At 39.6% G+C, this 19,610-nt stretch overlaps 2 long non-coding RNA genes across 2 annotated transcripts in view; one reads left to right on the top strand and one right to left on the bottom strand.

Moving 5' to 3' along the window:
* Window positions 1-19,610, bottom strand: part of LOC308257279 — a 330,605-nt gene that overhangs the window by 119,190 nt on the left and 191,805 nt on the right. The window contains exon 7 of the long non-coding RNA XR_013961548.1: window positions 3,902-3,954. This is a non-coding gene — a long non-coding RNA (uncharacterized lncRNA). The remainder of the gene's footprint in view (window positions 1-3,901; window positions 3,955-19,610) is intronic.
* The window catches only part of LOC308257280, a 61,309-nt gene that overhangs the window by 26,125 nt on the left and 15,574 nt on the right, over window positions 1-19,610 (top strand). The window contains exon 3 of the long non-coding RNA XR_013961549.1: window positions 7,011-7,180. This is a non-coding gene — a long non-coding RNA (uncharacterized lncRNA). The remainder of the gene's footprint in view (window positions 1-7,010; window positions 7,181-19,610) is intronic.

Raw genomic sequence — 19,610 nt, 5'->3', positions numbered from 1 at the left:
ACATACTGAAGTAGTCACTAAAGAACTCAACACCAGAAAAACAAACCACCTAATTAAAATGTGGGAAGAGGAACTGAATAGACACTTCTCCAAAGAGGACATACATACGGCCAACATCACTAATCACCAGAGAAATGCAAATCAAAACCACAAGGAGATGACACCTGAGATCTGCCAGAATGGCTATCATCAATAAATCAACAAACAATAAGTGTTGGTGATGATGTGGAGAAAAAAGAACCCTCATGCACTATTGCAGATTGGTAAAACCACTTTGGAAAACAATATGGAGGATCCTCAAAAAATAAAAAAATGGAACTGAAATAAGTCAGACAGAGAAAGAAAAATACATATTATTTCAGTTATATGTGAAATCTCTAAAACAAAGAAAATAGAAACAGACTACTGATACAGAGAACAGACTGATGGATACCAGAGGGGAAGGAGGTTGGGTGTCTGGATGAAAAAGATGAAGGGATTAAGAAGTACAAATTGATAGTTACAGAATAGTCACAGTGTTGTAAATCACAGCATATAGAATATAGTCAATAATATTGTAATGACTAAGTACAATGCCAGGCGGGTACTGGAAACATCAGGGGGACCACTTTGAAGTATATGATTGTCTTACCACTATGCTATACACCTGAAACTAATCCTATCTAATAAAAGAGTAATATGCAAATTAGCCATCACTCCCCTACACCCACAAGCCATGCCCACAAGCCACGCCCATTAGCCAATCAGGAGCGAATATGCAAATAAACCCAACCAAGATGGCTACGGCCACAGAGAGCAGGAAGGAGGCTTGGGTTTCCCCAGCAATGGAGGAAGCCAAGCTTTCCACCTGCCCTTGCCGGCCTAGGCCTCCACTCAAGGCTACAAAGTTTCAATGATAGAAGATACATAAATCCAAACAGAAATGGGGGCAGCCACAGAGCTGGAAAGAGCAGGAGGCCAGGGTTGTCCCCGGTGGTGGAGGAAGCCAAGCTTTCCACACACCCTGGCCAGCCCTGGCCTCCGCTTAAGGCTACAAAGTTTCAATTATAGAAGATACATAAATCCCAATAGAAATGGCTGCTGCCACGGAGCAGGCAGAAGGCTTGGCTCTGCTCCAGGCTACAAAGTTTCAATTGTAGAAGATAAATAAACCCCAGATACCAGGGCCTCATCTTGGGTCTCCAGGGGGCGTGGCCGGCCTGCAAACCACCACAGGCCCCTCACCCAGGCCACCCCACACCCCAAGGGAACCCCCACCCTGATCTGGGACACCCTTCAGGGCAAACCAGCTGGCCCCCACCCATGCACCAGGCCTCTATCCTATCTAATAAAAGAGTAATATGCAGATTGACCATCACTCCAACACACAAGATGGCTGCCCCCATGTGGTCAAAGATCCTGCCCCCATGTGGACTCCAGATGGCCACCACAAGATGGCCAGCAGGGGAGGCAGTTGGGAGGGACCAGGCCTGCAAGGGAGGGCAGTTGGGAGGGACCAGGCCTGCAAGGGAGGGCAGTTGGGGGCAAGCAAGCCTGCAAGGGAGGGCAGTTGGGGGTGACCAAGCCGGCAGAGGAGGGAAGTTGGGGGCGACCAGGCCTGCAGGGAAAGGCAGTTGGGGGGGACTAGGCCTGCAGGGGAGGGCAGTTAGGGGTGACCAGGCCTGCAGGGGAGGGCAGTTAGGGGTGACCAGGCCTGCAGGGGAGGGCAGTTAGAGGCAAACAGGCTGGCAGGGGAGCAGTTAGGCATCAATCAGGCTGGCAGGGGAGTGGTTAGGGGGTGACCAGGCTGGCAGGCAGAAGCATATAGGGGCAATCAGGAAGGCAGTCAGGCGAGCAGTTGGGAGCCAGCAGTCCTGGATTGTGAGAGGGATGTCTGGCTGCACTAAACGGGTCCCAAATTGGAGAGGGTGCAGGCTGGGCTGAGGGAAACCCCCCCTCCCCCGTGCACGAATTTCGTGCACCAGGCCTCTAGTATAGAATAATATTGAATGTAAACTGTATTTGAAACTTTAAAAAAATAATTAAAAAATAAAAGCACGTACTGAGTATGACATGAGTATTAAGAGATTTAAAGTTATAAAATTAAAATATTTATAAATCTGGCATATTAGATGGGATTCGTGCTTTCACAGATCTATCTGCTTTTGATGTTTTTCTGTTGCCGAGTTTGACCTGGTTTATGACAATGGTACTGTAGCCTAACATCTGACTCATTCAACAAGTCCATACCCTTTGCACAATCCCGCAGGAGCATCATTTGTCCAAGGTGAGACACCAGATTGTTGAGCTGAGATCATGGGTGGAAGCATGTTTAGATTCCACTCATTCTGGTCTGTTCAATAGGGAATCTGCACTCAGAAAATTTAGCGAAAGTTAACCGAGCATTGGCCAAAAGAGCAGGTACAGGTGAATTAAGCATGAAAGAGAATTATGTAAATACATTTATGGGGTTGCAAATCTTGTTGTTATATATATTTTTATATTTAACTAGAGGCCCAGTGCATGAAATTCGTGCAAGGGAGGGGGGTGTCCCTCAGCCCAGCCTGCACCCTCTCCAATCTGGGACCCCTCGAGGGATGTCCGAATGCCCACTGGGATCGGGCCTAAACGGGCAGTCGGACATCCCTCTCACAATCCAGGACTGCTGGCTCCCAACTGCTCGCCTGACTGCCTTCCTGATTGCCCCTAACCACTTCTGCCTGCCAGCCTGATCACCCCCTAACCACTCCCCTGCCAGCCTGATTGATGCCTAACTGCTCCCCTGCCAGCCTGTTTGCCCCTAACTGCCCTCCCCTGCAGGCCTGGTCTCCCCCAACTGCTCTCCCCTGCAGACCTGGGTCCCTCCAACTGCCTTTTCCTGCAGGCCTGGTTGCCCCCAACTTCCCTCCTCTGCAGGCCTGGTCACCCCTCACTGCCCTCCCCTGCTGGCTATCTTGTGGTGGCCATCTGGTGTCCACATGGGGGCAGGATCTTTGACCACATGGGGGCAGCCATCTTGTATGTTGGAGTGATGGTCAATCTGCATTTTACTCTTTTATTAGATAGGATAGAGGCCTGGTGCATGGGTGGGGGCCAGCTGGTTTGCCCTGAAGGGTGTCCCAGATCAGGGTGGGGGTTCCCTTGGGGTGTGGGGCGGCCTGGGAGAGGGGCCTATGGTGGTTTGCAGGCCGGCCTCACCCCCTGGAGACCCAAGATGAGGCCCTGGTATCTGGGGTTTATTTATCTTCTACAATTGAAACTTTGTAGCCTGGAGCAGAGCCAAGCCTTCTGCCTGCTCCGTGGCAGCAGCCATTTCTCTTGGGATTTATGTATCTTCTATAATTGAAACTTTGTAGCCTTAAGCGGAGGCCTGGGCCAGCCAGGGTGTGCGGAAAGCTTGGCTTCCTCCATCACCGGGGGCAACTCTAGCCTCCTGCTCTTTCCAGCTACGTGGCTGCTGCCATTTCTGTTTGGTTTTATGTATCTTCTATCATTGAAACTTTGTAGTCTTGAGTGGAGGCCTGGGCCGGCAAAGGCAGGCGGAAAGCTTGGCTTCCTCCATTGCCGGGGAAACCCAAGCCTCCCTCCTGCTCTCTGTGGCCGTAGCCATCTTGGTTGGGTTTATTTGCATATTTGCTCCTGATTGGCTGGTGGGCGTGGCCCCTGGGTGTAGGGGAGTGATGGTTAATTTGCATATTACTCTTTTATTAGATAGGATTATAAGAAATTCATTGGTAAATATATGTAATTGTTATTAGGAACATTGAGTGTTTGTTACATGTTTATCTTTACTAGTACTAACAGTTAGACTTCAGTGACTGTTCTTTATTTTAAGTATCAGGAAAACAGCCACTGAACATTGCTTCATCTCTCACACTTGAATATTATGCAGACCCCTGTTAATTAAAGAGTAAGTGCATACCTCAAATATCCCAGAGGGCTTCATTCATGCCTTCTTTAGTTTTAGAAGCTGACCTAAAAAAAACCCAGGAAATTACCATTAAAAATATTTTTCAACTTATAAAATATCTTACTTTTTCAAAAACCAAAATTTCAAACATTCTCAAAGACTTCATGAACCATTTATCTATCTCCATGAACCAAAGCTTAAGAAAACTAGTTTGCCTCATTCTCTGTTTAGAAGTTTTCAACAAACGAATGGTGTTAGGTATCCACTCTTATCTGAGGGAGCTGGAACTATAATGAAATGACAGACATGGATTCCAGACAATTTAGATCTACTTTCCATCTATTGCTCAGGTGAGTGTTTTGGCCTATAACCATTTCATTATAAATTAAAGGGTATATTTTTGGCAGCTAATGAAAGGCTCAATTTTAATTCATCTAATAGTCTCCTTAATGGTATCTAATTAGAAAATCTGTTAAAGGTTCATGATGTTACATTCTTCATTTGGTTTTTCTCATTAAATTAACATTAAGGTTCTCTTATTAAAAGTTCATTACTAACGGTTCTATATATATGTAATTTCTACATATGTGTGTAATTTTTATGATGCTAGAATATGCTTCCTAAGTAGGCTGAATGAACTTGTTCTTTTTCTTTTAGTTAATAATTAAATTAACCTTCTTAAGGATTTAGGATCTCCTTTTCCTTTCTTTCTCAGAAAATCTCTAAATTGGAGTACCTCCATAGAAGTTCTATCATTAACTAGATATTTCAGGTCACAATGACTCAATGATCAAAGTGATGATGTAATGAGGATACAAATATATGATGTCTTTTTTTCTTTAAGAATTCAGTTATGCATTATTATTACAGTAATGAGACTTTGAAATACCTTCTTGAAGAAAAAGAAAGCATTTTTATCTCCAGTTTATAAAATTTATAAGGCCCAAAGACTCATTATTAATTATACTTGATGGACTTTTCAAAACATCAATGAAAAACTCTCTAATGTAATATATGTGCTTCAGTTCTTGTAGTGATTTTCTTTAGCCATGCAAATGACAAAATATAAGGATTTAAGTGAAGTTCTAACTTTTTCCACATGAAACTACCATATTAATGTTTTCACTTCTAAAGATATACCTAACTTCAATGTATATCTAGTTTTACCATGGAACATAGATTATAAATTCAGTCAAAATCCATCATACATACGTATTTAACTCTCCCAATTAATGTCACAAGCTTTCAGAATTATTGCATTCTATTAAGCATTCCCTAGTATAAATAAATTAAGTTCATTAGGAAACAATGAACTCATTCTGGTCACTGATTTATCATTTTCTTTGAATTAATATTAGTATAAAAATATCACATAAGCCTATATTACCAATTTCTTCATAAATCTATAAAAATAAAACACATTTGTGCTTTCTAACCCCTCTAGTCCTGTATTCACATTGTTATTTGTAATGTAATAACAATACTTCTACCATGACTGCTGTGGTTCTAAGTACTTTATATGATTTAATGCTTACCAGAGCTATATTTGGAAAGTATTAATACTATCTCCTGCTTACTGATTAGGAAAATGAATCACAAAATCTTTCATTCAAATTGCCCACATAGCTAATAAATACAGAGTTGGGATCTGAACCCAGGCCACCTGGCACCATCACCCGTATCCTTCATCACTGTTGACACCCAGACAAACAAATGTTCCCACTTTCTTTGTCATCATCACTGATCAACTCATGGTTCAATCCATCCTGATAACACCCACTAGAGTGCCTTCAAATTTATGACCTGAATCTCCTGTTAAATAAATGTGTGAAGGCAAAGTTATTTCAAACAATATTATTTAAAATTGTTAAAACTAACTTGTTAGTCAAGCACTACCTGTAAAGTATTTTATTAACCTTTATAGCAGTTTGTGCATCAGGAAGTGACAAGCATCACTAACCCCATTTTGCATACTGTCAAACTAAAGAACAGAGAACTTGAGCTATTGTCTACATTTTCAGAGACCATGCGTTGAAGAGGATTAGGACACAAATCTTCTAAAAGACATTTCCATGATTAGCTTGAAAGCCCTGGCTGCCTTCTATGCTTACCAAACATATTTCTATTGCCTTAAGACTTTAGCATCTAGCATAGACTTTATTGATCTGTCTTTTCTCATTTTATTCTGCAATCATTTGCTCTTTCACTACATTTTTTTTTAGTTCTTTGGCTTCATTTCCTTCTTAGTTTCAGAGCTTTATAAAATTCCTGCTTTAACAAAATCCTTCTTTCAACCTCTCCTAACTTCCCAACAAGACTTTACTTTCCCTATTATACTCTTGTTTATTTGAAGGACACCACCATTGAAGACCTTCTTCCACTGTTTTTGTTCCACTATACATTTTATTTCTCAAAAAATTTAAAGATGTACAGACTTTATATTCATTTTTGTTGTCACTATATTATGTAATTATCCTACTTTATCTCAAATGGGAAAAATGCCAGCAATGCTGAACTTCCTGAGTAAGTAGTACTTGAAGTTTCATTTTTCACATTCCTCACTCCATTTTCTCCCCTCACACGCACTTCAGGTAGAAGTGGAGCAAACCATCAATTTTCCCAAAATTTCATCCCAAAACCCAAGAAATGTTTTTATTGAATGGTGTGAAAACACACATCAGATTATAACTATTTGTGCCTGATGTCTAAATGTAACTAATGGTACTTTTACTAGTATTTTATATAGAAAGTTATTTTCATAAATTTTTTTCAAGTTAATCTGTATACTCTGAACTGTTTTTAATCTATAGATAAAATTATTGTTTGTGAGGATTTCTATGTCCAGCATTAATACAGACAAGATATCCTGAAGACCTTTCTAGTAACAACTACTAGTAAATTGCTAAAGTCTGTGTGTGTGTGTGCGTGTGCGTGTGTGTGTGTGTGTATGCATGAGCACATGCATGTATATATCTGGCTGGGGGGAAAGTAAGATGATTCTAAGAATACACTGCCTTGCGAAAAGACTCTAAGCACAACTCCACAGATCTGCAAGAGCACAGAAGATCATGTCTGTTGTAAACACCTGTGCTGATCTGTGGTCTTTTTTTTTTTTTTTCAGTGAGGGGAAGAGCAAAGCCGAGGTGGGGAGTTGCAACGGAGACCTGGGCATGAAGTTCTGAAGACTGTAAAAAGAGGATCCAAAACAACAACAAACAAGCAAGCAAACAGATAAGCCTCAAATGTCTCCAAGATAGACAGTACAACTGACTATCTCAAATGTGACTCTAGGTGTGTGGGGTGGAGGGGACCTCTCGTGAACCCCAACCTTATTTTCAAGTACATTTTTCATGTGAGTTAACATTATCCACATATATAAAAGCAAGCAAGCAAACAAACCAACCTTCAGTGTCATTGGGTAAGTCGGGGGAAATAGGGATGGTCCTGGTTAGGTAGTGACTTGGCAGGTGATGGTAAAGACAAATTAAATCTGGGAAGGTGTGTAAGCAGGAGTGTAACATGATTGATTTCAGTGTGGGGGAATTTTTCTGGCCACTGCATGAAGAATAGGTGAGAATGGGACACATGTGACAGCTTTGAAACCATCAATGAGGTTCTTTGTAACAAGATTTGGAATAGTTCAATAGCAGAGGATGGGTGACAGTTCTAATTAGGGTGGTAAAAGCAAAAAGGGAGAGACACATAAGCAAAAATATTTAGAGGCATAAGTAATATTAGTTGCTCACAAATGAAATTCACAGATACTGAAGTAGAAAAAAAAAACAGCTTGTGTCCGACATTTCCAGGGAGACCAGGTAGACAAAGATTAAAATCATCAAAATCACCCAAAAGTTTCTGAAATACATCTGTATATTCACTCCTTGCTAATCCCAACAATGAGACATAACTGAAAAATGATACCAACCCTGAAATTCAGAAGAATATGATCTTCATAAATCATAGGAAATTTCCAGTGACAGTAAAAATGCTGAACTGAAAGCACATAACTTAGAATGTCTGCCAGTGAGGGGTGACTGATCAAACAACCGTGCAGCAGCATCCATGACCGATGGTGCACGAGCTGATTCAAGGTCGGGCTCTGCCAAGACCTTCACCCCACAAGAGCAGCGAGTGTGGGGCAGAGACACATGAGGTTGCAGTCACTGCTGTCACCCGTCGTCAGCAGTGGAATGGGGCAGCCCTCTGGAAGGAAGCAACTAGTATAAGGCAGTATTTGAACTCTCTCCATTTGTTTCTTAGGAAAAAAGATACACTAATAAAATAGAAAGGGCTCTCAGCATGTAGTAGAAAAACAATTGACTGTAGAGTCATATGACAGTGGCTTACATGAAAGGTCTTTGTCTGACTAGTTACCCAGCCTCTTTGAACCTCAGTTTATTCCTCTGCCAGCTAGGTTAGTTGTTGTGAGGAACAGGCATTATAATTACAAAGGTCATCAATAATTGTGTGCATTGGGGGAAAGCAAGCTAGAGCTGGAATAGTATTAGATTCTCTATTCATCTCACCATATGTTGTTGATCATTGCTCTGTCAAAACTCTCCCAGTCTCTGCCTGCCATGAATAAACAGCTTTTAGAATCAATTCACCAATTCTTAGGAGTTTTCCATGCTCCATCTGTGACATGGGTGCAAATTTCTCTTCAGGAGGCATGCTGGGTCTTCACAAATGCTTTACGTTAATATATAAACACTGGTGTTGGGGAGAAGGCAGAAAAGTTACCTTAAGAAGTTTTAAATAACTAGATGCTTCCTTGAAGCTTCTGTAATAATATATACCATTCCTGAGCATTTAACATATGCATAGTACATTTTAAGTATTTTATATAACTTATATTTTATCTTTTTAGATCCTAGCAGTAACCTTATGAGACAGTTGTTATACAATTCTCATTTTACAGATGACAAAACTACAATATGGAGAAGCAAGCAATGGATCTGAGGTTACAGAATCAGGATGGAGTCTGGTTGCTATTTCCAACATTTGTTCTCATTACACACCTTGTGTTAAATGAATACAAAGTCCATAGGAGATGAGCAGAGGCCAAGTTCATGCTTCACAGAATACTTGTAGCACATGGATATAACATATGGCAAATCTGAAATTATATTTTTCATTGATAATTCCCCCATTGCTACCCATTTATCTTGCTTTGAGCTCCTAAATCATTCTGTGCCTATTACCTTAGGAGAGGATTGTATTAAGGACGAAGGGGGGAAACATGTCTTTTGGATCATGTGCTGTGTCCATGTGTGTGTGTATGTGGGGGGGGGGGTGGTTTCAAATAGTATCAGACACCACATCCTATGTTTTCTTGCCAAGGATTTCTGCAGAGCCTAGCATGGCAGAGATACTGCAGCTATAAAAAAAATGAAGAAATATCTATTAACTGATATAGAACAATTTCTAAAATATATTGTGGAAAGAAACAAAATTCAAAATAGTACCTACATTATATTACCTTTTGTGTAAGAAAAAGGAGGGAGTAAGAAAATACAAATGTGCCTTGAGAGGGGGGGGTCAGATTTTGCTAAACTCATTTTTTTTAATATATCAGAGAATTGATACCTTAGAAATCTGGTATAAAGAAAAATGAGTCTGCTCACCTCCCAGTCAGTAGTTTGAATTCAGCTCAGCTGACTATGAGCTCTAAAGTATGAAATATGTGTTGTTTTGGTTGGCTCCAGAATAAAAACGGAATGGCTGCCCTGTTCAGAGCTGAGAGTCATTCATATTCCCGAAATCAGCAGCCCTCTCTCCATGACAAGTGAGACTAAACACAGTAGGATGCTGTAAGTACCCTCCATGGAGCACCTCACTCAAGAAATGTGTAATTACTGGTATACTTCAGATCTCTCCAAGAGTACTTTTATTCAAAACTAGAGGCTCGGTGCATGAAATTCATACATGGGTAGGGTCCCTAGGCCTGTCTGGTGATCAGGGCAAATCTGTGGGGCAACTGGCAGGGCAATCAGGGGGTCCCTTCCCACTGGCACCCGCCTTGACTGGCCTGGGGTCTGCGGGCTGGGGACAGCTCCTGTGTTGAGTGTCTGCCCCCTGGTGGTCAGTGCGCATCCTAGTGACTGGTTGTTCTGCCAGTCATTCCACTGTTTGGTCGATTTGCATATTAGGCTTTTATTATATAGGATTATATAGGATAGGAATTTGGGCCATGTAGCAATAGTGGGATGTATGAGTCCATGTCTAACTAAGATTATAGAATTTGGGTCAAACCTTATTTAGGCTAAGTAGGAGGCTTTCTTTGGGAATGAAGAACATACTCTAAAATCCAATGTGCATGAAGTGAATATGTATATTTCACTTAATTCCTATAATTATATTCTTCTATGGCACCATAATGCCTTCCATCAATGTAGATGCCCCTAAATCTTTTCTACAGGATGGTTGAGTGAGTAGATGAAGAGTTTATTAGCTAAAAATAGAAATATAATCCATAATATGTCCATGTCTAATTGCCAAATGGATTAGTTTCCTTTGGCTGCTGTAACAAATTATCACAAGCCTAGGAACTTAAAACAATACAAATTCATTATCTTATATTTCTGGAGGTCAGAAGTCCAACATGGTCTGAATGGGCTAAAACAAAGATGTCAGCAGGACTCTGTTCTTTCTGCAGGCTCTAGGGAATAGCCAGTTCCTTTGCCCTTTCCAGCTTTCAGAGGCTACGTTTATTCCTTTGTGCCCCCTTCATCCATCTGCAAAACCAGGGACAATTAGCTTAATTCTGCTCACATTGCCTTCTCTCTGCTTCTCTCTCCCAATTCCTGTTGAGAACTCTTGTGTTATATGAGACCCCTGGATAATCTCCCTAGATTAAGATGAGCTGATGAGCAATATTAGTCCCCCGTTACCTAAGGTAGACTATCATATTCACAGGTTCCCAGAATTAAGATGTGGACATCTGTGGGGGGCCATTATTTGGACGGTCACAAAGAGGTACTATCAGGAAATAGAATAGAATCAAGTAGTGGTTTTGCCCACATCATGAAGTGACAGCTGGAAAAAGCTTGGAATGTATATCCAGATGAGTTATTATAATGACTAATTGTGGAATTTCAGCAGAGTAAGGAGGATAATGGGTACGTGACAGTCTTGAGATACTCTGAAAGGAGGAATCAAAGATATTGGAATTCAAGTTATAGGGGAATGAGCAGAGAAGATATGATGCCAGATGTGAGATGTTTAAAATTGAGATGAAGGAGGGGTGGGTTACGGATAGTGGTTAGGACAAGACTCAGGTGTGAATATGGGACTGAGCAATGGGCAGGAGAGGAACCATCATTGCAGGAGAGCAGATTAGATAATTAGAAATATCAGCTGTGTGAATAATGAAATAAAAAATATATGGCACCATTCAAATAGAATTCCCCAAGGAATGTGTCCAGCCAATAAAGGAAGCTTAATTTAAAAAGAAAATTGACAATTGGCATATTTTGGGCACATAAGAGGCTTTTAGTAAATGTCTGTGGAATAAATCTGGTGCCACTGATTTGTGTATGCAGAGCTGTACTGAATGGAAGGGCTGCACACCACCTGACCTTCCTCACTTTATGAGACAAGGTCACATTATGTCCCATAGCTGACTGGTATGAGTTTGTGTCTAATGCACGCTGGCCATACATTTATTCTAAATATTTCTGAGAGGCAGGATCTAGTACTTCTAGCTCTCAGGCACCAATACTTCCCAATGCACTTGATTCTTAGGCAAATGAACACCTGTGATGATTTGGGGTGGCATAGTGCAATGAAGGCATTAAGATTCCTCAAAGAGTATACAAATTACTGCTCAAAATGGAACTAGGAAAATATTTTAAACCACGAATTTATGCAATTATCTCCATCCTATTTAAAATTCATTTGCAAAGTCTTAATTAAAAGACTATAGCAGAGGATCAATAAATCATTTTTTGCTGTTACATTGTATTTTGTACAGAGTGTAATGTTTAACATAGATTTACAGCAGAACTTTCACAGATTTATTTTGATGATTAAAACCAATGAACTATTGCCGAAACCGGTTTGGCTCAGTGGATAGAGCGTCGGCCTGCGGACTGAAGGGTCCCGGGTTCGATTCCGTCAAGGGCATGTACCTTGGTTGCGGGCACATCCCCAGTGGGAGGTGTGCAGGAGGCAGCTGATCGATGTTTCTCTCTCATCGATGTTTCTAGCTCTCTATCCCTCTCCCTTCCTCTCTGTAAGATATCAATAAAATATAATTAAAAAAAAAAAACCAATGAACTATTTAAAGAACTTAGAACAGTGCTTCACAGAGTAACTATTCAATAGGTATTAAGCAAGAAATAAATTGTACAGGTAACCTTCTAAACACATGTAAGTTTTGAAATACACAAATGTTTGTCATTTTTTTCTTTAATGTAAAATAAGTGGAATCTGCAAGCTGTTTCTTAATTATTTTTATTTCATTCAGTTGCAAAAAACCTGAAGCATCGAAAGCAGTGGTCAATTTCAGAACTATGAGGCAATAAAAGAAATAATCTGTCTTCACATCTGAAGTAAAAAAACAAAAAAAAAAAAAAACGGGGCCAAAACCAAAGATGTGAAGGAGAGCTGAATTATTGATGTGAAAATGAGAGCTTGAGAAAATTGTCATTTAAGTGGACTGGGTCCTCTGTCTGGCTTAAGAAACCTTCAATGAATGGAAAGTGATCTGCAAAAAATTCTCACTCTAGTGAGATTATCCCAATCAGACACCTTAATGAGACAGTTGCAGGAGCTGCAGAAACTACCTTTTCTGCTGGCTGTGAAGCAGGGAGGTCAAGAAAGATGTCTGAAAGGAATTGTAAGTTGTAAATTAGGCTATAACCCCTTATCAGGTTTTGGTTTGTTTGTTTGTTGTTGTTGTTTATGAATCATTTGATACCAGCTTTTAAGTGCTACTACATTTAGGGTCTCTGTTAAAAATACAAGTAAAAAAAAAAAATACAAGTCAAATTGGAGCTGCTGATTGCCACAGAAAACATTGGGAACAAACGCTCACCAATCATTGACTCCAGCCCTGTCATTCTGTGAAAAAGAGGTTTGACTGTGAAGTGGTGTGATCACTCTATAATGAAAGGCCTGCTCCATTCCCCCAGTCCCTGGCTAATATTGATACAGGCAGGACTGAAGGCCAGACTTCTCCAACCAAAGCACCGACTTCTACATGAGGGTTAAGGAGGGATCATGACTCTTTTTTCAAATTGAGTAAGTAGCAGGTGGAAGATTAAGATGGGAATACCAGAAGAAAAAAGGAAGTGATCACAGAGATGGAAGGGGGAGGGGAGGAGGTGACTTTTCCGATCAATAGCACAGGGACGCAGTGAGAGGATGGAGAAATTCATGTTGTTGGTAAAACACGCCTGAGAGCTTATCTAAGTACTGCACTGGTTTCCAATTGGCGCTATAACAAATTACCACAAACTAACTGGCTTAAAACAACATAAATGGATCATCTTACAGTTTGGGAGGTCAGATGTTTGCACGGGGTCTCACAGGGCTAACATCCAGGTGTCAGCCAGGCGGTGTTCCCTTTGGAGTCATGGGGAGGGTTTTCTTGCCTTTCACAGCTCCCAGGGCTGCCTGCTTCGCCTCACTGCTGTGACCAGTGGCATCTTGGCCATCCTGTAACACTATGAGGGAAGCCCCCAGCTCTCCCAGTAAGACTCCTGTGATTTAGCCCCACCTGGATGATACACCAGGATGATCTCCTTAAGGCCAGCTGAGTAACAGCCTCAATTCCCTTGGCCAGGTACAAGTAACATAGCCATGGGTTCTGGAGGTCGGTGCCTGGACAGTTTGGAGGCAACCAATTGATGTGTCTCTCTCACATTGATGATTTTCTCTTTCTCTCACCCTCCTCCCTTCCTTCCACTCTATCTAGAAACCAATGGAAAAAATATCCTTGGGTGCAGATTTAAAAAAAGAGTTTACTGCTATGAAATTAGTTTTAGATAAACATATTAAGTAACATATAAAAATATTTTCAGTAATTTATATATATTTTATATTACATTGTACCTTTATTTACATTAAATGTATAGCTATTTAAAAAAGATGTATTATACTGCAAAAACCATTCATATGGAAATGAGAGTAAATGGATCCCATTTCTCACTTTCTGTGCCCATAGATCTATATCAAGTCACTTAATTATAGAGACATCAGTTTAATAAATCGTAAAATGAAGACATTGGACTAGAATTCAGAGATACATTCTAGCTATAATTCTATAGTGTTGAACAGAATATTTCAAATTATGATATGGGATATTCATAGGTCAATTTTAGTGAAAATGTTAGGAAAAACTACATAGCTAACTCAGAGAATCAAAACAATCATTGGCATATTAAAGCTGATGTATAATATGGTAGTAAAATTTTAAATTATTATTTTTGAAATAATATATACTACACAGTTTAAACTAACATATTGTGATAAAAAAATTGGATTCCTTTAGTATTAATTAAAGAACCAATGGATGTTTTTCTACTCTGTGTTCGATTTATTTCAAGAATATCTGGTATATATAAGCCAATTTTAAGGAGCAGAATATATTTACAAAACATATATCTTAAAATCAGAAATGTCAGATTTTCTTATGGGAATACAGAGGGTAGAAATGTTTATGTGTCAGGTACAAGATAAGTGTTTTATAGCATTTAGATTTGTGGGAAATAGCCTAAAAAAGATTGGATCATAGTAACAATGGAAATACAAGTGACATGCGTGATGGGATTTTGAAAAAGTCTAATCTAGAGAATTTTGAGCCTAATCCCTCCAAATGTTAAAGGTTAAACTGCAAAAATAAAAGACTAAAATAAAATAAATTCAAGAGAAATATTTTAATACTAGAGGCCCAGTGTACAAAATTTGTGCACTCGGGGGGGGGGGGGGTAGTCCCCCAGCCTGGCCTGTGAGCTCTCACAGTGCGGGAGTCCTGTGATTGATGGCCCCAAAGAGGTAGGCCCGGCCCACCCATCTGGTGCTCCTCCATGGATTGCCCCAAAGAGGTAGGCTGGAGCCAGGGGTCCCGCCTCTGCAGCAGGCACAGGGCCGCAGGAACCCTGGCAGAAGCTTTGCAGAGCGGCTGCCAGGCCCCGCCTCTGCTGTGTGTGCAGCCATCTTGTGAGGGTGTGAGGGCATCACAGCATGAAGGTGAGAGGACTACCTAGGCTTTTATTAGTAAGATGTAGAAAAATTCATAATTAGGTTAAGCTTCCTAATGAAGTAAACCAGGGATAAATATAGAGACAAATGATTAGAAAAGTAGAAGTGTACTCAATTCTAATAGTTACACAAGGCAGGAGATACTATATTCTAAGGCAGTGGTGTCAAAGGGTGGCCCACACCATCAGCATCAGCCTCCCGGGAACTTGTTGGACAGCATGTTCTCAGGCCTCACATCTGACCTGAGAGGCAGAAGTTCTGTAAGAGGGAGAAGAGACTGCAATCTTATTTCCTGAGCCCTCCTGTGACTCAGACTTAGGATAGTTTGAGAACAATTGATCTGAGATATTTATGTGACACGTAAAAGGAAATACAAGAAAAGAGAAATACATTTATTTCTGATCCATTACATGGTGTTCTTGCCACTTTGTGGGTCAAATGGTCTTAAAGTCCTTTTATTTTTTTTTCAATAAATATTCTTTTTTAAAATATATTTTTGTTGATTTCAGAGAGGAAGGGAGAGGGAGAGATAGAAACATCAATGATGAGAAAGAATCATCTATCAGCTGCCTCCTGCATGCCCTCTACTGGGGACCAAACCCACAACCTGGACATGTGTCCTGACCAGAAATCAAACCCATGAACTCCTGGTTCATGGATGGATGCTCAACCACTGAGCCACACTGGCAAGGCTAAAGCCCCTTTCAAAATGATGAAAAGAACCAACATTATCAATACTGTCATATTTGGAAACATTCCATCTCAACTCTAACTTTGGTGAAATATAAACGATTAAGTTGTACGGTTACCCTGTATATTCTCAAAAGTCTTACTTTTCAATCATGATATTTTTCTCCTTAGGGCAATCTAAGCTTCAATAAATAAATAAATAGCAAAGTATTAACATTGATTTTGGATCAAAGATTCCTATCCACATATATTACTATTTTGTAGATATATTGAGTAGCTATAATGGATTAACACCAGTTGGTTTTCCTGTCTCATGTATATTTTTACATACACAGTTGCTCAGAAACTATAAAAAATAAAATCAATGTTGTTTTTTTTTCAATTATATTCATAGCTGGTGATTCAGAATTTGACCTTTTAAATTGCTATAATTTTATAAGGTTGATTGTGTTATATTTATTGCAAACATTTAGCTTTCCCTCTTGTCTTTAACAAATTAACTTTTCAGAAGTTAATCTCAAACACAGTTGCTAGCAAGAGTCTTTCCTTGGTTCAGTAGTTTGCTAGTACAAAATATTAACAATAAGCCTAGGGAATTCTTCTTAATCTAAAACAAAACAAACAAACAAAAAACGGTCTGAGAAAAACAGACTGTTATCCTATGATAGTTGCTATGGAGACTGAGCTCCTTCACAGACTGGAGCTGTGTGTGGGAGCAGAAAATATTATCCATTTGATTAAGTTGTGATTTTATTCAGAATTGTGTAATTCATATGTTTTATATGTTCTACCAAAGATAAATGTATTTTCATTCACAGATAAGACAAGATTGAGAAGAAAACTCTGCCAGTTGATTTCCAATTTCTTTGGAAGAATGATTAGAAATACAGCAAGAACGTATGAAACTCTTTAGTTCTTGCTATCATTTCCAAGTTTTTTATTCTTTAGCCTTTTAGTATTCCACTCATTTTATGTCATTTTAAGTCAAAACACATTACCCTTATAACTTAGCAAATTATGATTTCTCTTGCTCATTTTTGTGCTTAACAACTGCTAAAGAAATAATAATTTTTCTATTACTAACTTTTTCCTTTTAATAAATTATCCTTTACAAAATATGTTTTAATGTTAAAAAAAGCAGAATCCTTACAGATAGGTCTCAGAATCTAGAATTAAGAAATAATTAACTTGGAAGAAAAATGAATTATTTGGACAACTAATATTTTTTTACATTATAATTATAATAAATATTTTAAAATAAGCTCTTCTCTTATTTTCCATATATATTTCTTGGCATATTGGAATATGCACTGAGTGTCCAGATTATTATGATCTCTGAACGCATAATAATCTGGCCACTCAGTGTGTGTGTGTGTGTGTGTGTGTGTGTGTGTGTGTGTGTATACACACACACACACATATATATATGTATATATGTATATATATTAGAGGCCTGTGCATGAATTCGTGCATGGGTGGGGTCCAGCCAGGCTAGCCAGGGGGAGGGGACATGGGTGGTTGGTCAGCCTGCCTGCTGGTCAAACTCCTGGTCGAGAGGACAATTTGCATATTAGCCTTTTATTATATAGGATATACACTGAGTGGCCAGATTATTATGCGTTCAGAGATCATAATAATCTGGCCACTCAGTGTATAAGAAAGCAGTATGTTTGGTCTGATATAAAACTGAAATTTAAATATGATTTAGATACAAATCAACAACCTACAAAACTGTTAGTTACTGTGGGGTGCAGCTACAGTGTTTTGGACAGGTTCAAGCCTTGGACTGATGAGAGGGCACAGTCCTCTCGTGGCCATGTACAAGTCCCAGCTTGGAGAGCAGAGCCCTCCCAGAACAGTTATGGTCAACAGCTATAATTGTGAGCTTGTACCTATGGTCCAAACACATGGCCCCACGTGCCTGAGTGATGTGGACTTGATAGAGTTCAGGTTCATGTAACTGAGTAGATTCGAAACTCACAAGAATGTTGTAAACAACTTGGCCACACCTGTACTTTGCCTCGTGGCATCTGCTATAAAATAAAGACACGGCTTGTGGGCGTCGGCGCTGTCTCTCAGGAAGCAGCGTCCCACCAAGACCCAGCTTTCATTCTCTTGTCTGTCTTTTCTAAGCCTTTCAGCCGCCCCCACTCAGGTCCACCCTTGGCTGCGCCAGCACGGCACAGTTACATGATCATTATGCAAATACTAACTGTGTCTACATGTAATTGTCATGAATGTAAAATTGAGTGGAAGATATTTTCTGGTTTGCTTATATTTAATTATACATCATTCATAAAATCTTGACAAAGAAAATATGTACAGTGAACTTTTCTGTTAGTTTGTTGTTGTTTTAATGGTACAGGTGATTTCAAGTCCCAAAGTCTGATTTTGACCTGTATTATGGAGTTTTTGTATTGTAAACAAGTCTCACTCAAAACCAGGTTATAATAAAAATATGAAGCAACCATAACATTTGACAAAAAAAAATACATATAGTGTACAGGATCTCTCAGAGACTATTAAAAGAGTAAGAGCCAACAATTTTTAAATTTCTGAGGTTCTTGGTCCAATTTTCACAAAACAAACAGAAGAAAATATGCTGAACACTAGATATATTTTCCAAAGGTGAATATAGAGTATTGAGGCTTTACCACTTCAACAGAGCAGATAATTACAATTGCATTAATTATAAGTTGTTGAAGCACAAGTAAACCCGATAAATTATTACTGTCAGGTATAAATGTAGCAAAAAGAAATTCAGTAAAAGTTATTTTTTAGGACAGTAATAATACCATGGAATTTCTTTCAAGTTTTAGATAAATAGTAAATCTTACATTTAATGTAGCTCATAATATCCTACTGAAAGATGTAAAAATTTTCTTTTTAGGAAATTAAAAGTCTATGAAATAGGAAGTACTTTTCATATGACTAAACTACTAAGAAATAAAATTTCTGAGTCTTTTCTTAAAGTTGAATTAATCATTCAGCCCGCATATAGCCGACACACAGGAATTTAACCCGAAAGCAATGGGATATAATAAAGATTTCAGAAAGAGTGGCTGCATGAGTAAATGTGTACTTAACAAAAGTCACTTAAATGTTACTGGATATGGATATATGATATTGAAGGCAGGGGTATCAGGGGGAAAAGCTTAACAGGAGAAGATCTGGTCTTGGCCAAGAGCAGGGAAGCTGGAGAGGAAGGCCTGGACCTCAGAAATATGTAGAACACAGAAGTAGCAGAACTTCATAATGATCGATTCAAGCAAGGCAAGTGCCAAGGAAGAGTCTACAATGATCTCAAGGTTTTCAATGTAGATGATTGGCTGGGTGAAGGAGCCTCAATCCATCCTAAGAAAGACCACCGAGGAGAAGTATGGGTTGGCTGGGGAGGGATGGAGGCAGAGTGAGCTCCATTTTCAACAAGTTGGACATGAGGAGTGCTCAAGGTTCCCTGCAGTAGAAGGACAGATGCTGAAAAGGAAAGGATCCAAAGTGAGGCTAGCCTCTACATTGAACATCAGCATCTGTGGAGTGGACAGAAGATAAGGATGAGGTGAAATGGATGGAAGAGAGGGTCAGAAAGGTACAAAGAGGGCTAGGGGAACCTGCATCACAGAAATCAGGTGAAAAAGAAAACTGCAGAAGAATGTGAAAATGTAACAATTGAACTAGCTGCTCAGGGCCTGGCAAAGGGATGCAGAGAACTAGATGCATCTGGCCATCACAGCTATGCATCAGGTAGACACATTTTCACATCTGCTACAGATAGGCTTAAGATTGCTATTCTGTCTGTCTTCCTTGTTCAGAGCCAGTGCTTTGA

This window comes from Plecotus auritus (assembly GCF_963455305.1).
Source record: "Plecotus auritus genome assembly, chromosome: 8".
NCBI classification, from domain to species: Eukaryota; Metazoa; Chordata; class Mammalia; order Chiroptera; family Vespertilionidae; genus Plecotus; species Plecotus auritus.
Note: the sequence above shows the minus strand (reverse complement) of the source record. Positions and strands in the feature narration are given on the sequence as shown.